The 9,172-nt window shown below is 38.9% G+C and overlaps 1 pseudogene; it reads left to right on the top strand.

Moving 5' to 3' along the window:
- The first annotated feature begins 5,402 nt into the window (after positions 1-5,402).
- Positions 5,403-6,794, top strand: LOC102419819 (annotated as a pseudogene).
- The last annotated feature ends 2,378 nt before the right edge of the window (positions 6,795-9,172 follow it).

Below are 9,172 nucleotides of genomic sequence, written 5' to 3' on the forward strand. Positions count from 1 at the left end.
AAATGATGAGAGAGAACCATCGATTGGCTGCCTCCTGTACAACCACTACTGGGGGGTCGAGCCCACAACCTGGGCATGTGCCCTGACCGGTAATCAAACCAAGGACCTCTTGGTTCATGGGTTGAGGCTCAATCACTGAGCCACGCTGGCTGGGCGTTAATGGTTCCTTTTAAAGTTTGCTCATTATTTTTTATTTTGTCCTCAAATAATGGTGAAAGGAGGATTATGGTATGGGTGGCCAGAAGTAAAATGTTTCAGTTAATTAATCCTTGTCCATTAATTCTAGTTAAAGGTTTCAAAGAAACACCATACAATAAACATTGTTTTATATATTTACTTCACCATTCTTGTCCTCAGAGAGCTCACTGGGCAGAGCAGAGCTGTCCAATAGGCTGCCACTAGCTCTTCTACCTGTTAAGTACTTGAAATGTGGCTAGTGATGTGCTGTTAAGTATAAAATACACACTAGTTTTGAAAACTTAGTATAAAAAATGTAATTATTTCATTTATAATTTTATATTGAGTATATATAGAAATAGTATTTTTGATATTGGGATAAATAAAATATGGGATTAAGATTAATTTCACCTCTTTTTTCACTTGTTTAATGTAGCTCCTAGCAAATTTTAAATTGCACATGTGGCTTACATTATATTTTTATTGGATATCACTGGTCTAGAGTCAGTAAGTGTTTGTATACTCACAGATACTGTAATGATTTTCATAATTTAAAAAGGATGAAATTAAACTGCAGTTATATCCTCTATTCTATTGTTTCTTCTTATGGAAATAAAGTGTGATGAATAATCTAATTACACTAGTAAATTATGATGGGTTGCCTCCTCTCTGATTTCTCTATTTAACTGTTTACAAAAGATTGTAGTTCCTTCCTTATGCCTTTGACATTTTCATATAAGTTAAAGGAAATAGGATTCTTGTATTTTAGAATATTAGCACTTAAGAACTGATTTGAATATAGAAGGGAGTTAGAGGTCCAATTATCTAATTTTGCTTTATTCCAAAAATATATTTTAACAGAAGCCCCTTATCTAAAGATAAAATTTGCTTCATCATTTTTTTTTTCATTTCCCCCCCTTACCCTAAAAAGGGCAGTTCTCATCCTAGTCAGTTTGGTTTCGTGGATAGAGCATTGGAAGGGTCCTGGACTGCGGGCTCAATCCCCAGTGCGGGGCGTGCAGGAGGCAGCTGATCAGGGATTCTCTCTCACCATTACTGTTTCTATCCCTCTTTCCCTCTCCCTTCCTCTCTGAAATCAGTTAAAAAATAAAAATAAAGAATATGGGCCCTTTATTTTTTAAAAAGGCAGTTCTCGCCCCCTTAGCTCTCTTTAGGTAGGTTCAGCATCTCTTAGTTCTGTCTTGTGGCACTAGCATGAGTATTTTGAATAGTTTACATCTTAACTTTTATTCTTTAAAAACTGAAACAATTCGGTTACTCCCAACACCTTTTTGTCTTGGTTTTTGTTGCATTTTTTAGGAAGATTCTATCACAAATGACATTGGAATATCGACTTGGAAGGAGCAGACTTTTCTCTCCCATGGTGCCTTATTAGCAAAGAGCTGCCAAGCTGCAATGGAATTAGCAAAGCATGATGCTGAGGTTCAGGATATGGCATTTCAGTATGGGAAGCACATGGCCATGAGTCATAAGGTATTTGCACACCCTTTCTCCTTCTCGGTGCTTAAAGAGCTAAAATGATACATCAGAACTTTTTGGCCATTTGGTAAGCTTTTTCTCAAAAAATGCTTATTGTGTGTTTAAAACCTATCAGTCATAGACAGTGATTGTTATATAAACAGTGTGATTGGTGAATACTGTGTAATTTTGACAGAAAGCTGCAGCTTACTTTAACCATATTTGTGATATTTGTCTTTTCTTACCATCTGAAAGGGTTCTTGAAAGAACTCTTGCAGTTATTAAATTACATGTAATGTTGCTATTTATAGAATAGAATATTTTCATTTTTGTTACAGTTCCCTTCTAGTTCCTTATGTAAAACAAATTATGGAAAATTAATGAAATTTGGAAATATACTGAATAAAGTTAAAAGCTTTACTTCTAATAACTGATTCTTTTGAATGGGCACAGTAAAATATAAAATGTCCTAAGATTAGCTGTTGCATTGTTTCCTCTATGGATATATAATTGTAAAATTGTATTTAATATATTTATACCTTAAATGTTACTTAAATAGTTTATAAGAAGGGAAAAATACCTATATATGTAAAAGGCTAATATGCTAAATGTCCGACCCTCCAATTGGTCGCTATGACATGCGCTGACCACCAGGGAGCAGACGCTCAACACAGGAGCTACCCTGATGCGCACTGGCACCATGGACCTGGCGCCCACAAAGCAACACTTGGCTTCCCCCAAGCAGGACACAGGCCCTGCCACCACCCTGGAGCGACAGCCCACCAAATCGTAGCCAGCACTGCCGAGACCCCATGGTGCAAAATGGGGCCCACAGCCCAGCTACATCACGTAGCAATGCCCGGCTTCCTCTCCCTAGCCACGACTAGCTTCCTTGCAGTTTCTTCAGCCCAGGAACACAACTTGCTTTATAGCCAGGTGCAAACATTTCACACTTTAACCAAATGTCTGTGAAGTGTTTTCCCATGCCTCATCTCATTTGATCCTCACAGAATTCCTGGAGCAGGTAGTTAGGAGACTCGGTGGAATCGTATTTTCTTTTCATTAGCCAGAAAACAGAGATTTAGCAAGTCAAGAAACTTGACCCAACTGAAAAGAAGTAAGAAATGGTGGACCCTGAAAATGACTTCAGGTTTTGTCACTGCGCAGAATATAGTCAAGCACTGCTGCAGTTAAATATTTATCCTTTGTTCTCCCTGCGTGATCTACAATAATAATCTGCTTCATATTGATATTTACTGCTGTGTTGCTAACAATTACCTGAAAGAGAAGTTGGGGTGGTTCATTGGGCTGGAAAAAGTTTAGCTACATCAGAAAGCAGGTCTAATTAAGCAAGTTTATTATATATATACTAGTGGCCCGGTGCACGAAATTCGTGCACAGGGGGCGGGGTTGTCCCTCAGCCCGGCCTGCACCCTCTCCAATCTGGGACTCCCCGGGGGATATCCACAGGGATTGGGCCTAAACCGGCAGTCGGACATCCCTCTCACAATCCGGGACCGCTGGCTCCTAACTGCTCACCTCCCTGCCTGCCTGATCGCCCCTAACCACTCTGCCTGCCGGCCTGCTCACCCCCAACTGTGCCCCCCACTGGCCTTCTCACCCCCAACTGCCCCCCTTTGCCACCCTGATCACCCCAACTGCACCCCCCCCCCGCTGGCCTGCTCGCCCCCAACTGCCCCCTCTGCAGGCCTGATTGCCCTCGACTGCTGCTCCCTGCCAGCCTGCTCACCCCAACTGCGCCCCCCTGCCGGCCTGATCACCCCCAACTGCCCTCCCCTCCTGGCCTGATTGCCCCTAACCACCTCGGCCTCAGCCCCGCCACCATGGCTTTGTCCGGAAAGACGTCCGGAAGGTCTCCCGGTCTAATTAGCATATTAACCTTTTATTAGTATATATATATATAAAAGACTAAGTTGACTCACGCATGTGCAATACATACAAAGCTCTCACTGGCGCCAATTCCATGCGTGTGTTTCGACCTGTCATTGTCGATGGTGAATTTGGTTGACACTTCTATTATAGAGAAAGGGCGAATAGTGATATTAAAATATTTCTTCTAATTAATTTCCTTTGCACCAGGCCACTAATATTAGTATAAATGTAATATGTCCAGATAATTTTTTACATATTTTATTAAATCTTAGGTTAGTTTATCAAGCAATTATATTTATTAAGTGTTTTTGTAAATCCTGACCTTGAACTTAAAGTAAAATAAAGGTTTCTGCTAAATAAAAAAAGGGATATGTTAAGGAAAAAATTATTTTAAAGATTATTGTTAATCATATAAACTGGTTTTTGGCTTATTAAAGTACACCTAAAACCTGCATTTCTTAAACTTTATTTTTCACTATATTACCTAGTACTTTCTGTATATGACTAAGACATACCAGTGTATATGCATTTCACTCATTTAACTCTTTTCACTACTTCTAGATAAATTCTGATCTCCAGCCTTTTATTAAAGAAAAGACCAGTGACTCCACGACATTTAATCTGAACTCAGCTCCTGTAGTCTTACATCAGGAGATTCTTGGAAGAGATTTGTGGATTAAACAGATTGGCGAGGTAAATGAAAGTACTCCTATATTAGGTTCCAATAGAATTAGCTGATTTTAGAACATAATTCATATTTTATGATAATCTAAGACAGTGGTTCTCAACCTTCCTAATGCCGCGACCATTTAATATAGTTCCTCATGTTGTGGTGACCCCCAATTTCATTGTTACAAATTGAACATAATTAAAGCATAGTGATTAATCACAAAAACAATATATAATTATATATGTATTTTCCGATGGTCTTAGGCGACCCCTGTGAAAGGGTCGTTCGACCCCCAAAGGGTCGCGACCCACAGGTTGAGAACCACTGATCTAAGACATCAGCCATATAAGAACTTATTCATATAACAGGTACAATTCTTACTTTGTAATCTACATTTTAAGAGGTAAAATGTTACTTACAAGTTAGAAACTGCAATACTATGTTTGTTATTATCTGAGTTTTTAGAATACTGCAACATAAAACTAGTGTGTATGGTGAATACTAATTAACTCAGATGATTTTTTTTTTCCTAAAGGCTTTCAAAAATCGGGCTATGGTAATAGCACTACCCTTTAACTGACAGCAATTTTCCATCTGCAAACTCTAGCACAAGCTGCAGAATTCCAGGAGGTCCATCTGTCAGCTCATTGGGTTATTTTAAAACAAACTTGGACCCTGAATATTCAAGTTCTCAGGCATTATCATAGGGGGGGAAAGCATGGTTAAGTGGGAAGGGTAAAGGGGCTTAAGCTGGCTAATTTTCCCACTTTGGGGGCGGGGAAGTTGTGGGTGACGAAAGGAAACTTTTTTGGTTTTTGTTTAATCCAGAAACCCTGGTTCAAAAGTCATTGCTCTTTTACCTAAAGCTTCATGGAATTTATGTAGCTTCATGGTTCTGATTGATTGGGTTAACCTGAGAATGACACAGGGAAGGAACCAGGCACAGCTGAGGGGGTAGCTACCATGCTTAAAGCAGAGAGTTCCTAAGTGATACCTGCATTCAGAAAGATAAGATGTTTGCTCTCCTCCCCCTCCTCCCCTATTGGCTCTCAAAATGCTATCAGCCATCTTAAAATCCCTTATTCACCAGGTAGGAAACAATAGGATTCCTTTCTGGGGAAACTCAAGCTCAGGCAATAAGACCTGCAGATGTGAATGATGGAGGCCCCCCAGTAAATACGCCATGTCCTTGCAGCGCTCCAACAGGGAGGCCCACCAGTTGACAAGCCCCAAAGTATACAAGTGCAGCACCATAGGTACTAGAGGACCACTGGGCATTTGAGTAAAACCTCTGCCATAAAAGAATGAGGCAAGGCTCTTCCTTTCCAATCCGTCATTTGAGGTGGAATGGCAGATTTTCATGAACGTCCTTACAGGGAAGACCATCTCTCTCAAAGTTGAACCCTTGGATACAATAAAAAAATGTAAAGGCCTAGATCAGGGGTGGGCAACCTTTTTGTGAGTGCGTGCCAAAACCAGCAAAATCTCTGACTCAAAATTCTTCTGCATGCCAACCCTAATTTTTTGAGAACATGTTACGCCTACTTGATATCTCTTAAGGTGTTCGTATGTGAAGAACCTTGAAGAAATAATAAAATTCATTCGAGCAACAAAAACACAGTATATGATGATGAAAAATACATTTATTTTTTAATGTATACATGTACACTGGTAGTCAGACAGAAAACTTTATGACTCCGTTTGATATTATCAGTGGGACTTTTGCTGCTGCATCACTGATGACAGAGATTTTACATCAGGTTTATATTTCGTGACCTTCAGAGATATGCACGAGCTACTACTTTCATCCGTCAGGCTACTCCTATTATGAGACTTAACAAAATTCATCACTGAGAACAAAGATGCACAAGCATATGTGGATGAAACCAAAACACTGGTCGGATCTAGGAAGGCAGGGAGAGTTAAGGCAGAGGCATAGAAATTGCTCTTCCCCTCTCTCGTCAATCCATGTCTATGGTCTTTAAGATAACTTGTTATGTAAAATTATTTATTTATCTAAGATGCACCTACACTGAATTTATCTGAAAAATAAAAAAGTCGATATTAAGAAAATAATTGTAAATGGAAGAGAGGGTTTCGCGTGCCAGCAAAAGTTACTGGCGTGCCATGTTTGGCACGTGTGCCAGGAGTTTACCCACTCCTGGCCTAGATTCAGGATAAGGAAGGAATTCCTCCTGATCAGCAAAGACTGATCTTTGTTGGCAAGCAACTGGCAGATGGACATACTTTGTCTATGACTATGACGTTCAAAAGGAGTCCACTCTTCATCTTGTGTTGAGACTTCGTGGTGGTGCTAAGAAAAGGGAAAAGTCTTACACCACTCCCAAGAAGAATAAGCATAAGAGAAAGAAGGTTAAGCTGGCTGTCCAAAGTAGATGAGAATGGCAAAATCAGTCGCCCTCACAGGAATGGCCTTCAGATGAATGTAGTGCTGGAGTTTTTATGGCCAGTCACTTTGACAGATGGTATTGTGGCAAATGTTGTCTGATCTATTACTTCAACAAATCAGAAGACAAGTAATTGTATATGGGTTAATAAAAGACATGAACTAACATTAATAAAAGAAAAGAATGAATCAAAAACAAACTGATAAAAGAGGGAACTTAGAAGAAAAGAGACTGTAAAAAAGAATGACATTTTCAAAAGTACTGTAATCAGTATACTCAGGAGATATTAAATCCATAAAATAAGAGCAGGTTATATATTTTAAAAATGACAATCCAAGAATGAGAAATCAGAATTATAAAATAAAAAATATAAAGCAGAATATTTTTAAATAGAAAATATAAATGAAAAAATCTCCCAGAAATTTGAATGAAAAGATAATAGAAAATAGAAAAGTTAAGAAAATTAGAGGACCAATTTAAAAGATTCTCTATGTATTATGAATCCCAAAAAGAGAATACTGAAAATGCAGACAAAAAAAATTAACAATGAATTTTTTAAAAGAAAAGAAAATTTCTAAAAATTGAAGGACCTCAGTCTCCAAATTGAACTGGTGCCCTAAATAATGAATTTTAAAAGACCCATGCCAAATCATATCATTATCAGATTTTGAAACAATGGGGATAAAGAAGATATCCTAATACTTACAGAAAGAAAAAGAAAATCCTACCTGCAAATGATCAAGAATCAGTTGGTTAGAGCATTGTTCCAATACACCAAGGTTATGGGTTTGATCCCCACTCAGGGCACTTTTTAAAAAACAATAATAATAATCCGAATGGCCGTGGAGACACTGAAAGCTTCAAGACAATGGAGTTTACTTCAGTATTCAAAGAGAAAATTATTTCCAACTTAGAATTTTATGCCAGTCATGTTGCCAATGTGACATTAAATAAAGACAATTTAAAACAGATAAGCAAGATCTCAAAAAAACTTACCTTCCAAGCATCTTTTTTCAGGGAGTAGGTGAGGTATTTCTATCAAGGCAAGAAGTAACCAAGAAAAAGAAAGTCATGGACTTTAGGAAGTAGGGGATCAGACATAGGTGTGAGGCAGTGGGAAATCCTAGGACAAAATGAAGGGAAGAATAATAAGCCAACAGTGTTGCCAATAATAAGAGCACTTACCATGTGCCAAAAACTGTTCTAATGAGAAATCAGAGGCACAGAGGGATTAACTACCCTGTGCACAGTCACACAGGTAGCACATGGTGGAGCCAGGATTCAAGCCCATGTAGCCTAGCTCCAGGGCCCATGTCCTTAGAGTAACATGCTACACTGTTTCTAATCCAAGCAAGTCTTGGGCTGATGGCTATGCATCCAGTCTGCATTGGAACAAGAAGACAGAGACCTCCAGGAGAACTATCTCTAAGGGAAAAATGGGACTGATGATTGCCTAATGTCCTTGACCATATAGAGAATTTAGGGACAAATTAATGATAGGCACAGAAAAGTAAGGGTTCCTGTTACTTTTACTGCAAACACAAAATTTGCCCCAAAACTTAGCTACTTCAAATAATCATTTTATTGTGTTCATGGATTCTCTGGGTCAGGAATTTGGACAGTGCACTGAGGGGGTGACTGCTCTGTGATTTCTGGGGCCTCCGCTGGAAAGACCCAGTGGCTAGAAGTGACTCAGTAATGCTGGGGCCTGGGATTGTTTGGAGGCTCCACTCTCACCTGGCACCTGGGCTGGGCTGTCAAGAAACCAGGCTGCTGACCAACCAGAGTGCTCACTCATGGCCCCTCCATTTAGTTTGGCTTTCTCACAGCCCGGCAGCAGCAGAGTAGTCCAACTGTTTACCTGTCTGATGAGAACTCCAAATGCAAGTGTTCCAGCTGCACCATGTCTTAGAATTAGCCTCCCAAGTCCCAGTCACTTCCACGGTCTCCTGTCAATTCAAGGGGAAGGTTGTAGACCTCACCTATCAAATGGGAAGAGTTTCCAAGAATTTGGGGCCCACATTTTAAAAGAGCCACACTAAACATGGATAAAATGATGTAGTTATTAGCTATAATAAAAAAAATTAATGTGTAAGAAAGGAAATGTAATAGTTCTCTACATGGCCTAAAAAATATTTATATAGCCTAAAATACAAATGCCAAATATTAATTTAAAGCAAAAATGTCATCAATGCAAGGAAGTGAAGGAAAAAATGTATTTTGGTCATGTAAGAAATGTAGGAGGTGGGGCAGCTGGGGGAAAAAGGAGACTTATGTAATACTTTAAACAATAAAGAATTTTTTAAAAAGAGAGAGATAAGATCATTTTCCTTACAATTCAGGTACCCCCTACCTCTGCCTAAATTGTCCATGTAAATTACTTACAAAGTGGAATTGCTTTGAGCTTGGCTGGGAATTGTTTAAATAAAAGGTGGATTTCTCAAAAAGAAAAGAAATGTGATTATTTTTTTCATTGTAGGATCAATAGATAATGTCTAAAATTTAATCAAGGAGGAACAATATTTGAAGATTAACAGCAAAAGAA

The sequence above is a fragment of the Myotis lucifugus genome, unplaced genomic scaffold, assembly GCF_000147115.1.
Source record: "Myotis lucifugus unplaced genomic scaffold, Myoluc2.0 scaffold_4046, whole genome shotgun sequence".
Taxonomy (NCBI): Eukaryota; Metazoa; Chordata; class Mammalia; order Chiroptera; family Vespertilionidae; genus Myotis; species Myotis lucifugus.